The sequence below is a fragment of the Agelaius tricolor genome, unplaced genomic scaffold (genome assembly GCF_023055355.1).
Source record: "Agelaius tricolor isolate 1412-34295 unplaced genomic scaffold, bAgeTri1.0.p SCAF_1, whole genome shotgun sequence".
In the NCBI taxonomy this organism is placed as follows: Eukaryota; Metazoa; Chordata; class Aves; order Passeriformes; family Icteridae; genus Agelaius; species Agelaius tricolor.
In genome coordinates, this window is record NW_027269261.1 from 984346 (window position 1) to 1008190 (window position 23845).

A 23845-nucleotide genomic window follows, 5' to 3' on the forward strand; every position below is an offset into this window, starting at 1 on the left:
ATAGAAATAATCTCCTAGGTAAAACCAGCTTGACTGGAGTTAATAATGTCCCTTTACTGAACTGAGGTGTTTAAGCTGAAGAAGAGTAATTTGTCTGTGGAGAGAACTTGAGTATAAAAAAACAGCCAAGACCAAGAGTCTCTGCACTTAGCATCAGGCATTTATCACAACTGACAATGGAAAAATAAAGAAATGCCAAAACAGAAAAAACTATTCCCAGGAGGACAAAACCAAGTTTAAAATTCTACCAACAGCCTGCTCCCATCCTTCTCTTTATTTACACATGTGGCCAACTGCACCAGAAGATGCTCAAAACAGAAATGTTTGTGCAAGAAAGGCCTTGCTGGCAATGCTGCCTGAAGAATTGTCCTCAAGGAACATTTCTGTGAGAGACATTTTATGAAGGCAGTCCTGCTACAGCCCTGATCTCTGCAAGCAGCAAAACAACACCTCCAGTGAAGCAGAAGCAGCAGCTCTCCCAGTGCAGCCCATCAAATCAGGGTAAGCAAATTTCTAACAGCCTCCTGTTTCAGTGCCAGACTTGTCAATATTCCCCATTTACAGCTCCTCTAAAAGGAGCAATAAACCATCTGCATCTCTGGTTAAGTAAAGCTTACAGAAACACAGGAAAAGGGACAAGAGTTTCAAGTAAAGAATGCAAGGAAAAATGTTTCTACACTTAAAAACCCCGTGAGATGAATGAATCTGAGCTATTTATTTTTATATCTGAGCTTTTATATTTTCCCAAAGTATCTTACAAACCGCAGGTACCTGGCACAGCCAGACCTCGGAGTGGAGCTGACAGTGTAGCAAACATTTTGTTTACCAGAGACATTTATAACTCAATTTGCAGACATTTGCAAATGTTAGCTCTCAGACTGCTCTCCTGATGGGTTCTTTAACAACTCAGGAGATGCCCAGGAACCGTGGCACTATTAGGATAATCACTCTCCGGAGTAAATCTTCCCATCTAGCCTTTTAGTAATGTTTCAGCCACAAAATGACAAACAGAAGAAGCCATTTCAAGCAACACGGACTCTGGCTCTAAGGAAATCTCTCTGGTGGATATGCTACACAAGAAAACCCAGTATCCAATAATTTCTAACTAATTCTATCCTGAAGATTTGTTGTGACACTTGGAAAACCTCTGGATGGCTTAGGTACTCCAATCTTTGGTGTTGAGTACAGATGTGCAATACCCCTCAAAGGAAGCTACGGATTTTCTTTTTCTTTTTGGGAGGTGAAAAGCAAACTTAAAATTTAGTTTGCAGTAAAATTTTCATTTTGAAGAGGTCTTTAAATAACTTTTAATATTTGATACCAAGTTATTAATTTAAATTACTTCAGCAATCTAGCAAAAGAATCAGTCGATTGGACTTTATTGTCAAATTCCAAATCAAACTTAGAGATAACTCCAAATGTCAGAACATGCTACATACCATGCAACCATGGGATCATTAAAAAAGAAAAAGTAATGACTTTTAAAAAGTGTGAAGAGGAACAAAATGCTTTTAAAAAGAATTCTTAATAAAAACACCTAAGAAATCCTAACTGAAACCCACCCAACATTTCAAGATCTTCAAGCAACTAAGAGAGTTCAGGTACAAACTTCCAAAGCTAGAGAGAAGGAAGATTACTTTTTTCACCTTTCTGTAAAGTGTCAAAATGTAATATTAATTCTTCCTGTTCTCAGAAAATCTAAGGAGGACTACCAAGCTATTAAACCTTCTAGTGGATCATTTGTGGTATGAGTTATTAGCATAATTGGGGGCACACTTTATTCTGACCTTTGCAAAACTTTCATTTCCCAAATGTGATAGATACAAAGTACTTTTATAATACCAATAATGATTATTTCCTATGGGAAACTGCCAATTATAAGTTGGTGAAAAATGCTATATCAGATGTACATTGAGAAAATGAACACACCTACCAACAGTCAGACTAATTAAAGCCATTCTTCAAATATTAATAAAGCTTTCCCCTTCCATGAAATACAACCTGTACATTTTAGTCCAGCTCCATCCTTGTCAGATCATTCTTTCAACAATAACAAATGTTTGATTAGTGGTTAAATACAGCATTTCTGCTGTATTTCTTTCCCTGGCAGTAAACCAACACATGTGGGAAGCTGTTTTAACATTTAACCACTTGACTCGAATTCACACTGTTTACATCAAGTCACATCAAGTGCTAACAAAAATACTCAAGATAAGGAAACAAACCTCATGTTCTGGACACAGTTCTTAAAGAAAAAAAAAGGCAGAGGAAAGATAAGCAGTAAACTGTCAGAGAGCTTGGGTTTATGATATTGACTCCAGCACCTTCTGCTGCAGTACCACAGGCAGTGCCTTCAATGGCATCATCTCCTGCTCTCCTGGGTCACCTCTGCCAGCTCCTGGGAAGTGCCAGGAACAGAAGGGACAGGGAAAGCACAGCCAAGCCAAAACTGCTGAACACACTCACTGGGCAGAGGACAGGACACCCGCCCTCCCACCAATATTCCATCACTTTCACAGCACATCAGTGCAAACTAACACAGATGAGTATTAACAATGAAAAAACTGACTGCACATTATGAGACAATAAAGAGCCTCCATGTTGATACGTCAGTGATGAGCAGAGGAAAGCCTCTGATTTCCTTCAAAATGCGCACCTGGAAACAGCCTCAAACTGCTTAACATTTTAAAAGGGTAAGCTTCCCAGTTCACCAACTGTGTTTAAACACAACTTAACAAGAAAAAAAGATTCTGTAGAATCCAGGCAACAAATTGTTCAATTAAGACATGGGCCAAAAGAAAAATAATTTTAAACCACAGAAGTTTATTTTTTTGATTTTTCAGAATATCTAGCTAGCTGCTCACTACATGTGTGGCACAAAAGCCGACCATAAAGGCCTGCAGAGAAAAAAGGAATCCTGCTGGTTTTCAGAAAGACAGACCCAAAAGACTTCTAGACAGACTTGCGTGGCCAAATGTTCACGACCAGGAGCTGGATACACACGTGGGACCATCTGATATAAAGAGGTGAGTGAGGTCATTTACAAACACACCCACTGCAAACCAAGCACAAACGGTCAAAGTCTCCCAAGAGTACAAAAATGTACAAATGCCTAAGAAAGGGGTGCTGCAGATCTTGAAAAAGCAGTGCATACCTCAGCACAAGAAATACCTGCAGTATCTACAGCTGCCCCAGAGATGTCCTCCCATTTGCTAACTGCAAATGATTGTGTTTCTGATCTGAGTTCTCAGCCTGGTACCGGTCACAGAGCAAAAAGTGCAGCTATGAAATTGCAGTAGATTTGCTTGCTACTTTTCATTCCTATGTTTACCAAGTCTCATTAGTTTTGAGGGGAAGAAACAACAGCTAAAATATAAATAACTGAAAAGTGGCAGGTGTGTCGTTAAGCAATAAACAACATTCCCTGTTTGTCTGTCTCTACCCTTTGGGTACAGAAAATAACGAGACAGCAGTCTCATCACTCCACATACTGTACCTTTCAAAACTTGGCACAGCACCTCTCACACACTGTGTTTCAGCTCAAACAGCTCAATACGTGCCTCAGAGATCCGGCAGCAGTTCTTTTGGGAGTTATTTCCTACTTTTCTGGCTTAAGCAACCTGTCGAGCGTGGAAAATTTACACTTAGCAGATCCCAAATATGTACACAGAGAAAGAGGAAATCATAATAACCACGATTATAAATGAAGTTTTGAATGTCAATTCAATTTGCCACAGGTATTTCCATTGCCTCCAAGAAATGATTCTGATGTGGAACAGCACGTGCCACCTTCTCAGCCCACAGTTTCCACAGGTACTGTGATCAAAAGGGATTAGTTTGGGTAAGCAGCTGCAGTGGGCAGACTCCATCACACACACACTCCCTGCTCTCCACTGCAACACTCCTTTTAAGAGCAAAATTACAACAGATTAGATACAAACAGTAGAACAAAAGCAAGCTCTGGGAAAGCCAGACAATACTGAGAAGTTTTGCCTTTGATTAGCATCTGTTTACAGATTTTTTTTTACATTCAACCAAATACTGCTCCTCCATATTATTACCATCTCATTGCAGGGGTTCCATGCTGTTGTCTCCTTGTCACAAGAGTTCCAGACCTTCCTGGTGTTTCTCATGGGCAGCCCCTCAGAGCACTGACTCTTTCCTCTTCACAAAGCAGCCAACTGACTCCAGTTCCCTCCTCACCCACCCACCCCACTGGTTTATAGCACTCTTCTGCTCACTGGTTACACCTGTGGCCTGTTAAAGTCAGGCCTGCTCCTAATCTTTGATAATGGGCCCAGCTGCAACTCCTTAGGGGTGAGATTACTTTCTGCACTATCTTTATTTTCTTATATTCTATCCCCCTACAGAGATCACAAAAGCAGTCAGAGAATTTTCCATAATTTTACAGTTTAAAGTAGTTTAAAGTACTGGAAGAAAAGAAAAGAAAATTCCTTTAAAAACACAATGCGTTTTTTGGCAATAATTTAGTAATTTTCCTTTTTGGCTTTGCCAGAAAACAGTAAGGGTTAAAGATGAATGTGCTATTCATGTGACAGAAGGAGACACATCAGGTTAAAAGAGAGCATCCAACAGGCCAGTAATCTTGCTGTATCAATAGTAGGTCTTGGCAGATAGTTTCAACAGGAGAAGAGAGTCAGAAATGAATAAAACATTTTGTCCAAACTCAGCTGTGCACGACCTCTCTCTTTCTTTCCCACCACGTAGGTATTTCCTGTATCTGACAGTTTTATGATGACATTTCCCACTTTTGCTACTTTGCTGCCTTTATCTCACAGCTCTCCCTGTACTTTCCAGATCATCCTGCTAATTCTTTCACTCTCCATTTCTCACATAATTGGCATCAGGTGAAGTCAATGGCAAAAATCCCACGAATGTGTCTGCAGTGGTTTCCCTTGGGAACACTGGAATGTCACTCAGGTCTCTGCCCTCCAGCTCTGGCACCGAGTCATGCCAGCTTTGGGCAGGCTGAGAAACACAAAAGGGAAGAGTTTCCTTCCTCCACTCCCTCCTATTGCACTCTCTCCATTGCACACTCTCCTCGGGATAACTACAGCAGACTCTTGTGCTCTGGTTTGCCCCTGGATCCAATACCATGCACTAAGGAAACACCCAGAAAACAGAAAAGAAGGGGGAGAGGAGAAGCCATAAAGAGCCCCAATATGTGTTAGAGAGCTGAACCTGCACAGAACAAAATGGTTTGCAAGAACCTCACTTCCTTCAGGTTTTATTGAGGCCAAACAGTACACGGTGCCACTCTGTGCCTCTTGTTTTCTGACCTGCTCTTCCCATACTCTGCACTTCTGGATTCAAAATCAGGTCTTCACACATTTTAAAAGAAGAAGGTTTAACTTCAGGCATTGATGAAATAGAAATTCTGAATAAAACAATGCTATGACTTAGTTCTTTACATAATCTTTTCAAAAAACAGCAAATAGTCTCTCCTTCCTGGGGAATGGCAGATAAATCTTCGGGGACAGTTTTACAAGGCAGTCACTTAAAGAAATACACGGACAAAGAAAACAACCTTTCTCAGCCTAAGACAACTCTTACCATAAACAACTAAAATTTACAGGAGCCAAGATTTGTTTTCTCCTTTTTTCTGCATTAGAATGTCTGATGATTCAGGTTTCAGACAGACCTACCACAGACCAGTTTGAGGCAGCAGTCTGGTAAACTTTGGAATCCTCTCCAGAAGTCCACCAGTCACTCATTCTTTCACCATTAACTTTTGTTCTGGCAGAAAAAATGAAAACTGACTCAGATTTAAAAAAAAAAAAATCCCAGAATTATGGAATACTTTTGGCTGGAAAGAGCCTTTCAATGCCATCTAGTCCTGCAATGAACAGAGACATCTTCAATTAGACCAGGTTGCTCAGAGACCAACCCAGCTTAACCTTGAATGTTTCCAGGGATGGGCACCCACAACCTAACTGGGAAACCTTTTTCACCATCCTCATTGTAAAAAATTTTTCCCTTATGTCTCCCTTAAATAAATCCAGTTTCAATTTAAAGCCATTTGTCCTGTCACAAGACCCTACTAAAAAGTTTGTCTTCATCTTCAAGACCCTCCTAAATATTGAAAGGTGGCAGTAAGATCCCCTGGAGCCTTCTCTCCTCCAGCCCAGAAATGACCTTTTAGAATGTTATGTATCAGGTCTGCTTTTGGGCCAGCTCAGCCCCTGATTCACTCCTCACACCGATTTTGGTGTGAACAAGCATCCAGGAACAAGAAATTAGTCTCCTTTCTCACTCCCAGCCTCTGTTTTCTTTATCACAAGTGTCAGTTTAAATGTACAGGAAACTTCAGAGACAGTCACACTGCCATAAATTATCAGTATGCTTTTGTTATCACCTGCTTTGAGCTCCCAGGGCTCTGCCTCCTCTCCAAACCAACAATCTTGCTCAGGCTGAGACCTTTGCCACTACATACATTTTCTGCTCCTTCCATGCTCACCTCTCTCACATAAATGTCTGCACAATGCTGGATTTTGCTGTAATTAAACAGGACAGTCTCCCAAAGGAAAGCACAAAGACAACAACATGATCACAAGCAGCAGGGAATATTTGGAAAACAATACTTCATCTGGATGCAGTAAGCTTCATTTATTTTTCTTTTGCCTCTCTATTTTTGTTTTATACTGTTGACTCCAAGTTTTAATGACCAAAGATATTTTAAGCATTCCTGACCTAGAAATGTGCTAAGAATAAGAGAACTTTATTATAAAGAAAACATTGGCCATCTGAGGGGAAACTCAGAGCATACCCCACCTTAGTGAGCTATACATGTTGCTTATGAACAGCAGATAAGTTTTTAGGCCCATAAGGACTCAATTTCCAGAAAACAGAGATAACATGGGAAAAGAATCAGACAGGCTGTAGGATTCAATGGACCTGATTAAGAGAACAGTTGGGGGATTCATGGCTAAAATGGATGCAAAATCCAGCTCAAGTAGAAAATAGCCCCACAAAATGTTAATTGCTATGTTTTCAGGAACAGTAAGAAGATATCCAGTGGAGACACAGCCTAAAGCTGTGAAAAAGGAGTGAAAACCTCTTTATTTTGACAACAGCAATCTGAGCAAATGGCTTTGGTCTCTAACAAGAAGGGCAGCTTTCCTTTATTCTCTCCCCTATAACGTGTCACTTCCATTTGGGACCAGTTACCATGCCCCTTATAATGAGTAGGCAGCAAATAGTTTGGGACTAAAACTCAGCCTAAATTATTCTCAGCAGGTGTGAGTTCCACCCTGGCACAAGAAAAACAAAATGAAAAATGTTTCTGTGATTGCAGCAGGCAGATTACACAGAGGGAACTCCATCAAGGTTTGGCCAAGGAATGCTGCTCTCAGCTCCCCAGCTCAGAGATTGAGTACAGTGACACACAAGTACCCACAGGAGCACAGGTAATTTAATCAAAAGTGCACATGCCAAATATTCAGACACTCTGTCCTTCACATGAAAGGTCTGTAATTCTGTAAATATACCACAGGGATCCTATTTCACCTCCATAAAAATCAACTGTGAAGTGTTGATGAATAAAATCAATGAGCTAACTGCAAGGAACAGTACATTGTTTTAATTATTATTCCAATCAGGAATGCCTAGTGAACATCATGCCCAGTTTCACACTACAAACTTGAACAGGGATCCAGCCCTGTCTCCTTTCCACAGTTCTGGAAAGCACCTTTAAATAAAAGATTTTCTTTGGCTAGTTTTCTCTTCAGCTCAATCTCTTTCAGACTAGGAGAGGGGTCAAAGTTCCTGCAGCTCCTGATTATTCAATAACATGACTAATGCTCTCCTAAGGGGAACATGATTACAGGTAAATGATGTGTTATGATAAAGGCACCATCTCCCATTTGCACAGGCCTGTCCTCCCACCCACCACTATGTAAACACAATAAACCTTTAAGGATGCACTGCCTGACCTCATCTCCTGAAGAAATACTGCCTGGAATCACACTGTAGTGAAACACAGGATAGCAAAGAATGGCCCTATTTAATCTTTAACAATATGATATTTTAACAGGCTTCTACCCAGAAAACCTCTCCCAGGCATCCTCAATGCAACCAATACTAACTGCAGCATGCTGTTCACAGACCCTAAAACTGGCTGTACAAATTGTGACTGCCTGGGGCTACTTTTGTTTTGTTATGGAGCCAAGTTCTCCTCATATTTATTTGATGCAAAAAGTCAGGAGTTCTGAAATCTGCTGTTCCTTTTTTCACAAAGTTTTTGAGGTCTTGGACTTCCAGGATGGTGTGTAAAGCCTATGGCATATCCTTCTTCATGCTGTGTTGAAATGGTTAAAAAGAGGATCCAGTGGAAAATGAAAAGCAACATCCCTAATTTCCTTCACTAACTCCAAAGAGGCTTTTCCCTCTAATATTTACTCTTATTTTGAAAGCATCAAATGTAACAGACACTCGAGGTAAACTCATTCATCTCCTACTCCTTTATCACTTTTGACAAACGAACCAACAGTTCTGCCATTAAGGGGAATTCATTCTAAGTCTCTTACTAGCAAGGTTTCTACGGCTGCACCTGGATAAGGAGTCAGCCCTATCTGTATTTTCAGACCATTGCTCTACAAAGATATTTACAGAAGTTTCTACTTTCCAAGAAAGCTATTTCTGGCCAATGTAGGCTTATTTTTTTCTTTTTCAATTATTTTAAACCGTACTTGTGCCCAGAGAAGAATTATTTTTATCAGTTACAAATAAACAAACCAACTGTGACAGAACACCAGGTCACAGTGCAGCAGATTCCCAACTGCTTATGGCACAGACTACATGGATAAACCAACAATCCAAGAGTGGAAAACAAGGAAACAAGTCTGTTTTAACCACTAATGCCAAGGTAGGATAGGTAGAGCACTGCCTACAACCTTTGCAACATATTACTTCTAATTCTAAATTCTACAATTCTAGATAAACACCACAACCACATCCTTGGGTGTCAATGACTTGTTCTGCAATAAAATTTTCCTGTTGTCATCTCATTGCAGGGGTTCCATGCTGCTGTCTCCTTGTCACAAGAGTTCCAGACCTTCCTGGTGTTTCTCATGGGCAGCCCCTCAGAGCACTGACCCTTTCCTCTTCACAAAGCACCCAACTGACTCCAGTTCCCTCCTCACCCACCCACCCCACTGGTTTATAGCACTCTTCTGCTCACTGGTTACACCTGTGGCCTGTTAAAGTCAGGCCTGCTCCTAATCTTTGATAATGGGCCCAGCTGCAACTCCTTAGGGGTGAGATTACTTTCTACACTATCTTTATTTTATATTCTATCCCCCTACATTTTCCTACTAAAGATCTCTTTAGAGCAGATCCATCAGCAACTGGAATCCTCATCTGAGATTTCTCACATGATTTCATTTCAGACAACATGGGAGAACTCTCATATGAATTTAGGTGTGGTTTTAGAAGAACAATTAAAAGCAAATGCACCATCTAATCATTATCACTTCAAAAACTTCATGCATGAAATCTGTGCCCTGCTCTGCACCTGTGCAGTACAACAGGAATCAAAGAACTCATCTAAGCTAAGCTTGAGGTCTCAGTCAGTATTAGCCAGAAACTAACACTTGTCACAACTTTTTGAGCCTGCTCAAGGCCTGGATTGCTAAAGGAATTGGAATTTGGTGCTGCCTTGGTGCTTCTGGAGGAAAAGTGGTTTTCAGGCAGCAGAAGCCAATAGGGTAGGAATCCTCTATGCCAGTGGGATGGGTAAAACTTTACTCAGACTAGGAAGAGAACATAAATTGGTATGCAAGTGACCCATCCCTGAGTACTAAAAGAAAGAAAATAAACCCTGTTCTCCACAAACACAAGGTGAGAAGAAGCTGCTGGAACACAGAGACTCCAGAACTTAAACTGACTTTGCAGCCGTTTAGGCACGGTTATCACTGGAGTTTATTGGGCCTGAGGGGGAACACACCAAAGAACAATTTCTACTCATCCAAACTTTCCAGAACGTTAGACTCCAAAGAGATAAGGCCTCTGAGAAATATGAATACCCTCATCTGCCTGTGTCTGATCAACCTCACACATACACACTTCCTTAATGTCAGGATATCTGGTTTCAGGAGAGCACAGCATCCTCTGAATTTGCAGTTATGATCTAAATTTCTAATAACTTCTCTCCTCTCATGAACCCCAACCGCTGCTTTTTCAGAACACATTTTTCATTCTAATGACATGGACAGTGCACCATTGCAAAGGTAAATTGTATTTTAAACAGGAAGTAGATAATCTAGTACAAAACAGATTTAAAATACTAAAAGAACAGAAAATGCATACCTTCTGAAAATCAGAAATTGTTCCGTAGAAATTCACATTGTAGAAAATGTCTTCCTTTCCCTAAAAAGAAAAAAAAAGAAAAAGAAAAGCCTTAATTGTGCATATTCATATTTAATTACCTAATAAAATCCCAGTAAACTACTTCAAGACCTTCTTTTTCCTCCAGAAATAATTTCTCCTTATGGATCAGAATATTTACACTGTAGCAAACAAATACTGAGTGCCCAGTGAGTTTTCGTTTGAAGTTCATTTTATTTTGAAATTCCTGTTATTTAAGCAGAAGCATCATAGCTGCAGGTGACAAGAACACATGGCACCCATTCTTCAAAACATTTAAAACTAGAAAGCAGCACAATGGAGACTAAGGATGGAGCAGTGTGTCAGGAGCAGGGAAAACAAAGTATTTTATTTTGAGACATATAATCAGGCCTCTTTATCATCCCAGCTTTGGGTAAAAAGTAAATTATGCCATTGTTATTAGTGCTAGAATGTATTTCCTGCATTGCTTTTGCCAACACTCTGGAAGGATGGAAGCACCCACTTCTCCTGTTTTCCCCATCTTTGGAGGGGAAGGGGCACAAACCCCATAATTTCCATCTGTAAGACCTAAGTGTGAGACCTTAAATTGGACATGAGCACAACAGCCCTCCAGCAAGCAAAGCAGCAGGTTTACACAAACAGGAATGAAAATGAGTGCTCAAAAATGAAATCAAATCCAAATTCACATTAGAAATCCATGTTTTATAGGAGACAGTATTTTATTAAAAGAAAACAAGTCTTCAGCATTATTGAAAATAACATGAAATTGACTGCTGCTTTTTCAAATGAATTTCTATCAAGAGCTCCTACACATTAGATCAGAAGCTGTATTTTTCTCCCTTCTATCAAGCTAAATCTTTCTTCCTTTATAGAAAAAATAAATTGAAGCCTAAAGTTGAGAACATCTCAATATCCACTAGGTGCATACACAGAATTAAATTTGACCTGATACTCTTCAGTTTTATGAGGTTTAAGTTTTATGAGAAGGAGAAATAAAACCTCAATATTAGAAACAGATTGCAGAAAACAAGGGTCTCAGCCAAGGGAAGCCAGAGCATGTTGTGGCTCTAGCATTTGCTTTGAAAACTCATGGCACATAAAACACCCTGAGTATGAGACCAGAGGGACTGAGAACCACAGCAATCACAATTACAGCAATGAGGGCAGTTAAAGAAAATAGTTTCCTCCTCTGTTGAATCCTCCCAAAGTTGCCAAAAATGTCCATTAAAACAGAAGATGTTTCAAATCATAAATAGCAATGCTGAGAGGATGATGGCTATGTACTTTGTTCTCATTAAATATTGACAGCATTCTCTTCTAGTAAGAGACTACACAGTGATTTCAATTCTTTTTTTAATTATTTTTTCAAAGCCTCCAACTCTTTCATTTTGCTGGTGCACTTTCAGACCGCCCTCAGCAGCTCCTAATTACATGACAAGATATCTCTGGGTCTCCAGAACTTTGCAGCTTCACACAAAAGCATCCTTACACTTACTTCTGGGTCAACTAGAGCCAGCTTCATGCTAAAATAAACTCCCTGTCCAAAACAGGCCTGTGCTGGGAAAATAAAGACATGACAAGATTATTTTCAAGCATACAAACTGCTCTGTTAGTGTGCAGTAAGAGATACACCCCAGCCCTTTTTGTTCCCCTGCAGACTGCAGGCAGATTTCAGCAGGGTTACATCAGTGTGGGATCCAGCCAGCTCCACTGGAACCAGGAGCATCCCAGCAGCCCTAATGCACATTCCAGAAACACAACCTGCTTCCCACTGGTTTTAATCAGCCACAGCTTTCTGGGCAGAACTGCCACTGGGCCCTGAAATTTCTCATGTTCCATGTAAACACACGAGTACAATCTCATAAATTTAATGAACAAAATCAGTTTCTTTTTAGCTATGCAAATACCAAAAATCTCTCTCTGTGTCTTTCCACCGGTTAAGTATTTCTTCAGAAGCTTGTTTGTGTCCAAAATCTCCAGTGGCCCTTTCAGCGAGCCTGTAAATTCTTTGAGGGAAGCACTCAGAGCCAGAGTGCAGTCTCACTCCCAGAACCAGTGAGCAGCTTGTAATTCACAGCACCAGGACAACTGATGGAGGAATGGACAGAGCCTGCAGCCCAGGTCTGCCCTGCGTTCCAGAGCTGGGTTAAAGGCTAAAATACAAAACCCCCACCATTTTCATTTTTCTCATGTTCTAAAGGAAAAGAAAAAAAATTTAAATGAGTCAGTCTTAAGTACCTTAATGCCTGCCTCTTTAATTTGATGTTCCTCACTTCCTGAACACCTAACTAGATATCACAGGATTTCAGCTGCACCTGAACACCAGGGCAGGTGCAGAGGAATCAAATTCTGATGTGGCCAGTGTTCATCCTGGCCACAACACACATTTCTTCACCAGTGTTCAGTAAGGCACAAGGTGTTCCTTCACTTGTCACCTGGCCTTTCCTGTCACCTTAAATACACCCCATGGGTTTCCTCTCTCTTCACCACCTAGCCCCCCTTATAAGCTCCAAGGAAAAGACTTACTTTTGCAAAAGACACAGCTGAATCATAACGACCCTTAGAAGGATGGGGAACCTTCGTCAAGACTCTGGGCTTGTCAACAGCATTTTTTTCTTTTTAGTTGCAAGCAGAAAACAAGTTTTCATGCAGAGGGATCCATCATTCAAGGTTCTTTTTCACCTGTCACTCTGAAATGCTCAGAGAAAATGACCTGACAAATACACACTTCTGCAAGACTTTCCCATTGATGGACACTTGGTTACAGATAATCACCTCCTTGAGTTACCCAGAGTATAACTTTAGAATTCCAATAAGGACCTTTTGCCTCATTCTAATTAAAAGCAAAGTACAAGTACCCAATTTAGAAAAGACCATTAGAGACTTAATTTAAACATGACAATTTTAGTCTGTCAATATACTGAAATGATCATTATCTACCAAACCTTCTCTCATTTTGTGCCGGAAAGGAGCTTCGACCATAGCTCATTAGTTAATTTTAGACACACAACTGTTACCATTTTTCAGACATGAAATGCCTGTATATCCCTAATCTGGATGTGTAGCTTCTAAAAAGGTCCTTTCTTTCTTTGTATTTTTTTTTTCAGGATCTAGGAGTAAGGGGAAAAAAACCAAACCAAAGCAGAAGAGGAGGCAAACACACAAGGCAGGAGGAAAATGAGAAGAATTTCCTGTCATTCTGGCACCTGGGGGCAGGAGAGGCCAGTGAGGGATGTGGTGTCAGCAGCCTGCCTCCCAGCAGGGCAGGTGTCAGCTCCTGCCTGCCTGGGCCAGGCTGCTCCCGGGGCCTCGCTGCTGCACGTCGCTCACTCTCCTGGGAGGCTGCTGAGAAAGCCCAGCTCCTTCCTGGCGTGGAGCCTTGCCAGGGACATCAGGCTGTTGCTGCTGACATGCTCCACACACAATTCGGTGGCTTCCTGCTCGAGGCATTACATAATTTGAGCCTCTGGCATATCTTTCTGGAACATTTCGTGTGCTCGCCCACAGGATCAGCAGCATCTTCAGCTACCAGAGCTCTGCACCTTCCTGCACTCATTCTGACCTGGATGGCACTGACTACAGGCACAGATGGCTGTCCATCCCCAGGAAATACAAACTTGACAGTATGACTCCAAAAAGGACAAAAGAAGCAGGTAACCACGCAGTTAAACACAATTAATGGTCACAGGAATACCACGGTGGAAATCACTTTCAGAAACCACAGAATTCCATCAAGGGCTGTTGCATTCAGCTTCACTAAGGCAGAAACTTATTAACCAAAGAGAGCACACAGCCTCCTACAAGTACCACACACAACCCACCCCATCAGGCCTGAATCTGCCTCCAGCCATGCAATCCTGAGTCAGGAGAGCTCCTGACTCGGGATCAATGTGCCTATATGCTACTAAATTGAAAGGTACAATCACTCCTTGATGTTTGCTGAGCAGGACTCAGGGCACTGCACTCCTGACACAGGCAGACTGTTTTCACAGAGATGTCAAGTACTTGGAGCCCAGAGATCCCATTTCATGAAAAACTATCAACTGATAACAAAGTACACCCTCCAAAATGATGTGTAGATAACAGAATCTTTTAGACCTTTTTCTACAGATTTATATGATAAACCCCACATAACTTAAGCCAAGCAATAAACAACAGCAGCATTTCTGCAATACAGAACAGTTATTACAAACTCTAATCAGTATGCAAATGTAATAGCACCAAGATACACAATCTGCAATTTGACTCAGAGAATTTCAGGGTGTCCTGCATGTAATTATATACTATCCTACAGCTCCTGGAGGGAATTTTACCTACGGCTTAGGAAAAGTTTTTTTTGGTTTTGGTTTTTTGGGGTTTTTTTGCCTTTTTTTTTTTTTCTGGGGGAATTCTCAATTTTCAGTCACCTCTAGTAATTCTCTGGAACCAAAATCATCATGCTGCAGTTTAAAAGGTTTTCAATCTATGAAATTACTCACTGCTGATGAAAGCATTAACAATCCAAGACTTCATTTACAGCATTACAAAGAATCCAGGTCAATTATGGGTAAATGCTTTTACTCAGCTTGGGCCAATGAAATTAATAATTATCATAAAAACCTGCACTCCAACCAAGAGTAAAGTTTAAGGGTGTCTCACCATATTCAAAGAGGACAGAAAGGAGGGAACAGGCCTGGAGTCCAACATGAAAGTGGGCAGCTGATGCAGGCCCTGGGGAACGTGCAGCAGGTGACAGGATGGGAAGAGGATGGATACTCCTTTCAGGCCAGCAAGCCAGCACTTTGTATCACTAAGATAAAATCTGATGTCTCTAGGGAAAGCTCAGCACCACCACATAAATCCTACTGCAGCCTAATAGTTCTGTTTGGGATGTACTCTGTGTTCCAGAAACTGGGAGCCTGCTCCTTGCCAGCCTGGCTCTGAAATGTAGGCCAGCAGCTCAAACCAGCCTGGTGATCTATGCTTTTTCATCCCAATCCTCCACCACAGCAAGAGAAAGGGATTAAGCAGCATTATTTTTCCCCCTGAACATTTACTGAGATAATTACATCCCATACTATAATACAAGATTATTTTGCACAGTACAAAATAACACAGAATGGGCCCATCGTTTTATGGAAGCCCTTGGTCCCATCACTCTTGGAAGACTGCATGGCTGATCACGTTGGGCACATTCCTCCAGGAAAGTTTAACAGCAAACTCTTCCAAAAGTACCAAATAGATGCACTCAGCTTCTTCATACAATCCCTTTTTATAGCAATCGCATTTTTAAAATTATTTCACAAAACATTATTAATGACTTAAGCCATCTGTGTTTCTAGAGAATGCTCCCTTCCATCCTTTCTTTCCTTCCTACTGGGTTGCACAGTAAAGACTTTTTTATTTACAACCACTTTTATGCCAGCAGATGTTTTACCACACAAAACTGCTTTGCTGCAAAGTTCAAGAAGAAAGTGGTGGGAAGAAGTTTACATAAGCAGACATCATCAACAAAAGCAGGAGAGCCTGGCAAACCACAGGCCACAGTCATTTAATTCACACAAATCTCTCTTCCCCTTTCTCACTCTGCTTTCCAATTTGATTTAATTCCATAGGAGGATCTGACTGGCAGTCACTCCATAAAAGCATTGCAAGGTTTAAATGCCAGCAGCTTTCCTTGTCTTGACAAAATGTACAGAGCAGAAATTTAATTACAACTGCTTCAAACGCACTTTTGTTTTGCTTCTACCCACCTGGAACACGGAGGCCATTTAAAGTAAACATGTGTTTAGTCACTGGATAATATGAAGTATAAAAGAAAAGTTACACTGCAATAAACAGAGATACATTTAAAAACAATTTTGATTTCTTATCGCTGAACCTGGATGGAACCAGCTAGCTGCAAGTGGCATGACTGTGATGGAAATAGCGTGGTATTTCAGTGCAAGAAAGTAAACATCTTCTCCAGACAGCAGCACAGGAGTTGAAATCCACCCAAGAAAACCATTTGCATTATCGGTGTGCATTATTCTGCCCTAACGTTTTGACACTGAGTTTAAACATTAAGCTGGGAGTACAATGCCTCTTTTTTAAACTAATGCAATTTCTTGGGGCAAAATCTGATATGGCCAGCCAGATTTCCTGAGTGCTAGTTTCTCCTAAGGAAAAAGAAAAAAAAAAAGAAAAGAAAAGGGAAAAAAAGAGACATCAGTTTAATTTTGATTTGTCCAGTAAACAGATCAAAGCCTTGCAGTTCTGCAGAGGAGGTTTACAAAGCCTCCTTGTGCAAACATCCTGGGCCTGATGCTGCCAGCTGCACTGAAGCAAATCTCATCTGATGGCAGCCAGGGCTGGTCTGTGCTACCCTGTCCAATGCAAAAATTTACACTTTAAAGGGAAGTCAAAATCTTTGAAGTTCCACTTGATCAAAAATTATTAAAACATGCAGCTTGAATTTTTAGGCTGATCTTAAACACATGTAGCTGGAAATGTTTCACACTTCTATTCTGTTGCTTATATACCAAAAACTGTGTTCAGCTCTAGGCTCCTCCTATTCCAGTGCAATAAATTCTTTGGGTGAAGGAGCATTTTTAACAAATATGTACAACGCCTAAAAGAGAGATTCCAGAACCACTATTAGGTCACTGAGAACTGCAAGACTGCAAAGTGTAAATAATTTTTAGCATAGCTGAAACATCTTTCTAGATCTGTGCTTTGTAAGATCACAATTTCTGCCCAGCCCCTTCTATTTCTTTTCTCATCCAACTGAGCAGTTGAGCTTGTTCAGGGTTTGCTGCTTGCTGCCTTTCAGAGAACACAAAGAAAGAGGGAGGAAACAGAAATTACACAACCCATATAAATTAGTTTTAAAATGTTCAGTGGTAGGCCTGATGTCTGCAGCTACTATGATTCTTTGCAAAAGACAATTCCTTTCTATACATATATATGGTTGTCACTCGAGTGTCCCTTTAAGCCAGCTTTGCTGATTCAGACTATGCCCATACCATTTTTATTGCCAAAGCAATAAAAAAAAAAGGTGTTCCTGAGTTATGTTCTGACTTAAAAGATTTATACAGGGAATCTTCAAACTAAGAAACAAACCCAAGAAGAATATTGTCATTTCTGCTGCAAGACTGCTGTCAACGTCCATATGAAAAAAGACTGCTTGATAAATATCCTATAACAGACTGTGCTTCTAAAACTGAAACTGCTCTTTCTGGGCTACAAATCAAAACTGGATCTGTTGCATAACAAAGGCATTAAAGATAACGGCCTCTAACACTGCGTGGCACATGAGTGTGAGCAGTGTAAGCAATGCCTTGCTCCATACATTACCCTGCACCCCTGGGAGCTGGGCTGGTAGAGCATGGCCATGTCCCTGATTTGCTACATTTGGATTTCCAAGTCAAGGTCAAGAAGTAATTTACCAGGATCCCTGTTGCTAGCACACATGGGCTGCAGGCTTTGGAGAAGTCATCTTGCCACGTTAGAAAAGGTCTCAACAACTGGAATATAAAGAGATTAAATAGTCTGAAAGCTGCTTTATACCCTTAGGTACTTCAGCACATTGGACTGAACAGCATGGATGCCATTTCTTTTTAACCTGCATGTATCAGTTCTGTACATATATTCTAATTAAAAACACTGTATTGCAGTGTATTCCCTCATCTGAGGTATCAGCAAATGGGCACCAAGCAGGTTAAATAAAAAATAACAAAGAAATGTATTGGAATAAATGCCATAAAATAAATAATGCAAGGATAGTCCCTGCCCCAGAAACCTTGCAATTTAGGCCATGAACAAAGAATCCTTAAGGGATCATACCAAACCTACCTCACATTCCTGAGCTGACATTTACATTGTGCTGTACTTCTTCAGTTCATACTTTCAGGGCTGGAACTATGCACTTCTTCTGATGTGCACTGCTGAAATCTGCTCTGGATCTCGTGGTTCACAGGACAGTGAGCCTTCTTGTCAGGCATTATCACGACATTTAAGATAGATATTGAAAAACACCTAATCAGAACACTGTGGGTGAGGGGGTGTGTTATACTGTATTTAACACAAGTCCTGCTTTAGAACAAAGAAATCTAATTTTTAAAGTGTGACCAGCTATGCCCATACCCAAAAGACACAGGGGAAGAGGGAAGGGGGACAGGGTGGTGGAATTACCAAAACAATCCCAAGCAACAAGCAGCTTTCTGTCTGGGCCCCTCTCCTCCTGTGCCACAAAGGGTCACCTGTCCTAACCCAGGAGTATTACCGCTCCTCCTACAGCATCAAAAATGTCCTCACTGCCACTCCTTGCTGGCTGAAATCGAGCTAAAAATTCGTTTTGAAATTGTAGCAGCCTCACCACAGCCATCTAAAATTCCACCAGTACCTCTCCATCCTTAAAAAGGGAATGCTTTTGACATCTGATGTTACAAATGAGAAGGCCTGAGACCACTTCGTGGATGAAGGCTTTACTTTGGAAGGATAGACGGAGCCCCATCGGATGTGCAGACCGTGGGGAACAAATAAAGGTCTGAAATTAAGGTCTCAAATTAACTGTTTCACCTGCAAAATCTACAGACTGATTTAATCAATCTCCAGCTCTGGAGGGCTGGGTTTGTGCACTTGCAGGGTGCTGTACTCAGGTCAGTTCTTTCCTCATACATGGCAAATCCCCCTTGCCAAGTCCTGACACTATTTGGATTCTCGTTACCTTTCTTTTGTTAGGTCAAATTTCAAGATTAAGAAAGAGAAGAAAACAAAACCACACACTGCCAAACAATAAAAGAGAAGCTATTATCTATCAGTTAGAATAGCTTTTTTCCCATTATTTTCCCTTTGAAAGGGGAAAGGAATGAAGCACTGAGTGGACAAACACCATTCTGGCCTATGAATCATCCCTGATAAAACTGCAGATGCACAAACCCAGTCACAACAGTATCACAGTAAGAGAGATCAGATAAATTTCAATAACCATCCAAAAAGCCCCTGAGATGAGGCAGGATGATTTTGAATTGAATTTTGAGATGCAAGACTCAAATGGACTCAGGTTACTTGCTTGCAACACCCACGCTCTGTCAATAGACAGTGCTGAAAAGGGAGAGCCAAATCTTGTTAAAATGATGTCTCAGTCACTAAGAGAAGTGCTAATTACCAGCTGGACTGAAGACCACTGAGATAAGCAAAATATTCCCTGCCACAGCCTTTTAGACAACATTTGTTAATTTCTAAAATCCAAGATGTGATGATAGCAGGGAGAGATGGAAGGAAGGGAAGGATTAATCCACTTTCAGTCATATTTAAATAAGTCTTCCTTTAAATTATTTAAAATTAACTGAGAAGCATTATCTTTTCATCAACTTCTACAAAAAGAAAGGCAACCAGGAATTTATTTGTGCAATTAATGTGATATTCATATACAGAAGCACTTTTAATTGAAACTATAAGTTGGCTTTTCAGTAACTGAAGGATTTCAGGTAATGGTTTACGAAATCAAGAAGTAACACCAGAAAAGTGGTTATAATTTAAATTATCAATCACTTTTTAAGGAAGAGACGTAGCTCACCTGAAAAAATACCATAAGTCTACAATTTTGAAATGTTTACATATATAGTTTTATAGCTCCTAAAAAGAAAAGCAAAAAACAAACACAAACCAGACACCTTACTCTGATAATTACTTCCACTAATGTTTTGAAGAAATGCTTCCACAGATGTTTCAAAGGAACCAGGTGAAGCAACACAAGTTTTGGTGAAAATGTCAAATTCTTCATGAAGGTTTTCACGAGCATTTAAATGCTGCTGAAGGCTCAGGCTGTTCTTTGAGCTGTCCCCCTGTCCTGAGGGAGTCCAGCTCCCGGGCAGGAGGCTGTAAGCAGGTGAGGGCCAGCCTGTTCTCCCAGGGCAGCACCAGGGGACACGGTCTCAGCTGCACAGGGGAGGTTCAGGTGGTCAGACACTGCAGGGGGCTGCCCAGGGAGGGGTGCGGTTACATCCCTGCAGCTGCTTCGGGAAAGCCTGGACGTGGCACTCACTGCCAAGGTGATGCTGGATCATAGACTGGATTCAATGACTTCAGAGGCCTCTTCCAACCTAATTGATTCTGTGAAAATTAAATAATTCAAAAACTAAACCCCAAAAAAGACTAGGGAAAAAAATCTTGTAGTATTATTGTCTTCTGTAAAGAAAACAATTGCACTTAAAAGCAAGAATGAAAATACCCAGCAAACATTCTGACACTAAACTACAGTGGGATGGAGGCAATTCCTTAAAACCAAATAATGTAACTCTTAACACAGCAATGCAATTTCCTCTTCCATTTCTACCTGTGAGGATCAAAAACTGTTTTCCAGCTTTCAAAAGCCTCCAAGTATCGTCACATTGCTCAGCACCTGACTCATGGAAAACCACTCACAGAATCAATCATTTGATGATTCAAAATTACCTGAAAAACTACCTGTATGTTTTTCCACATAATTTCAGATCAGTTCAATTGATGTTTTTAACGTGTCACATATCTGAGAGCTGCACTTAGATCTTTGCTTTCACAATATTATTATTCATTCATTCTACTGTGGGGAGGGGAGGTGGTTATTCCAGATTAAAGTCAGCAGTGTCTTTTCAAGGGTAAATTAAAAACTAAAGCAGGATGAGATCAGGGAAGATTACCAGGCACTGTTTATAAACTGAGCATAACTAAATCAAAGGTATATAAATCAGAGCATGCATTTCTTGGCAGATTGATTCAGTTTGGAAAACTGAAGTGCCACAGACTTCATTTAAAAAAAAATCCCCAGCAATAAAGCTCACCTTTTTTTCAGAAGTAACCGATTTCATGCCAATCCACAGCTACTCCTGTAAAGTATTGCTTTCACCTCATGTGTTTTAAAATACAAGAAGCATTTACAAAATAAATACATGTGTTTGTATAGCAAAGAATTACTGCAAACATATACTTTTGATTTCCCCACATCTGGAAATGCAGTTAGGTTACATGAGGCTTTCAGTTCATCACAGGAAAGCTGTAAGAAGCTAACACACAGGAATCCACATAAAACAAACAAACAAAAAAATCATTACAAATAAGAAGAACAACATTCTTTAAGCTTAAAAAAAAAAAACTCAAAAAAATGTCTCCCAAAACCCTGAATCAATCAACTGGTAAACTGTCACCATAGCCAAAACCCAACACATCATCTTTCTTCTCAGACTGCAATCCAAAGATTTAGCACTGAAAATGAAGATGCAGCAGAGAATATGAAGTTTTTTTGCATGATTTAGACTACCAGATAAAGGTCTAAGCAAGCAGTGATTCTTCTATCCACACAGGGACCACAACTCTGCAGTACAAACTTCACTAGTGAGAAATCTTCCAAATGAACTCAACCAGACCAGCAGAGCTGAAGATTTATCCCGTTCATACCCCGCAAACAGAAACATGGCACAGGAACAACACGCAGCATTTCTCCACAGCAATGCTCACCCAGCTCTCTAGAGAGGTAAAAGCAGAATGCAGAGGACTGATTTCAGCTTTTCCTATCCCTCCAAGGCTCTGTGCACCTTCACTCCCAGCTGGATGCAGACAGCTCTGTGAGCACCAGCAGCAGCTGGGCTCACCGAGTGCCTCTGGGGCTCCTCTCTCCCAAGCACACAGCTCCAAAACCACCCACCTGCAGCTTACAGAGCCCACCAGCACCACACCAACTCACTACCTCTCCCAGTTAAGTACCACATGCTTCCTCCAAGGTGTCATTCTTCATTCATCCCACACGGAAGAGATGGGATTACTCCCATAAAAGCAGTGCAAATAGTTCTGTTACCTGGTGCAAAGACTAATTTAAGACATTTTCTTGTAGAAAGTCACACAGATGAAATGGCACACCAACTATTTTTATATGGCTCTTCTAGTTAAGTTCATGCTCTCATTAGGATATCTCAAAGGAGAGCATTTTATCAACATCTGTTGACCAGGCTTGGCACACATGCCAATTCCAGCACTTTCTCAGTTTGTAAAGAAAAACAAACAAAAAATTAAAAGCATGCAGAGCCAAACCCACACAATACTTTAGAACGCATCCAAGTAGACAGGAGCCTGCTCGAGAAAAGCAAAACTATACCAGTGACGTGTGAATGCAGGAAAGCAGCAACCTGTACAACTAAAAAAAAACTTTGCCCAGTTTGTCCTCACCTGGACCAAGGTCTTCTCAGAAGTTATTTCTCTTCCCAGCCACCTGGTACATCTCAGGTCATCAAGAAGCTACTCTGTATTTCATAGCCAAAACCGAGGGCATCAGCAAAAAGAACAGCCAGCCTCTGCTACATGCTGCCAGATCTGAAGGGCTTGGGCAAAAAGGAAATGAGTGCCCGTATCAGCTCAGTCGCAGCAGAGATGGCAGGACCTTCCCCCGGGCAAACGCAGATGCACACGGGGGCTGCTGCTGCCAGCCCCGGAGCGAGCACAGCAGGCCGAGGTACCCCGAGCCCGGCTGCCGTGCCGGGGAACGCAGTAGCCCGGGACACCGAGGCCAGCCGAGCCTCTCCGCCCCGGCTGCCCTATTTGAGCCCTCCGTTGTTCTCCCTGGGCACAGCGCTCCCCGCCCCGCCAAGCCCCCACCTTCTCCTCCAGCGCGGGGATTCTCCAATCAAAGCAGATAAGCGCATCATGTGAGGGATGGCAGACACGCTGAGGGGAATTTCCGAGAGCTCCTGCAGCAGCCACGGCTACAGGAGATCTCCCGGCTGAGAACCAGGAGCCAAGCAGGGGTGCCAAAGTGCCCACGTTACCTGCAACTCACGGCTCCTGGGGCAGACTGCAGCACCTCATTTGCAATCTGCTCTGATACACCTGCAACCACATTCCATCTTCCCCTGTCATTTACTGTGTGACCACTATTCCTGAGCGTATCTTGCTAGGCAGCAGTACACAAATAACACAGGCTGAAAGACCAGAAAGCAATAATTACTCAGTCTCCTCTTTGCTGATGTCAGACATGCAGTACGGCTCTCCAAATCCACCAGAGCACCCAATTAATCTGCACTAATCCTCAAGAACTATATCTGAAAAACAAGTAGTAAAATCAAATCATCCAACAGCCTCTGCCTTGCAGTCACCACACCATGCTACCCAACCTCTCCTTTAACACATCTGAGCTTCCCTCTCATCTCTGCCAACAAACCTACAGAGAATTCATCAGCCTCTCTCCCCACCTTCTTCAGAAATGCTTTTCTTTCCATGATCACAGTCCTTCATAGAAAAAATTATACCAATTTCTGTTGGGTTCAACAGATCACGTGAGCCTTGCCAAAGAAACCACTCCATGGCTCAATTTCCTACTTCCCAATAAGGCATTCATATCCCATTTCAACACACACTTGACCGAGAAGAATTCTGTAGGAACTGTCCTAATTTGTGTATTTCAAAACAAACAGGCTCTCACTGCTGCTCAAAGCTATCAATCCCTTTCTTCCCTGGGTTTCCTTCCAGCAGTGGCAGCAGCAGTGAGACGGCA

General features: G+C 41.4%; 1 protein-coding gene across 10 annotated transcripts in view; it reads right to left on the bottom strand.

The window, feature by feature from the left end:
- Positions 1-23845, bottom strand: part of PLCB4 (phospholipase C beta 4) — a 178212-nt gene that overhangs the window by 148261 nt on the left and 6106 nt on the right. For 5 of the 10 annotated variants that reach the window (XM_071438822.1, XM_071439500.1, XM_071439323.1 and 2 more), the window contains exon 2: positions 10327-10386. The exons of 2 other annotated variants lie outside the window; for them this stretch is intronic. The gene's annotated coding sequence lies outside the window, so the exon portion shown is untranslated. Of the gene's footprint in view, positions 1-10326; positions 10387-18177; positions 18244-22524; positions 22898-23845 lie in introns of those variants that run through there. 3 more of the 10 variants (XM_071439103.1, XM_071438918.1, XM_071439017.1) reach the window with 2 other exon arrangements.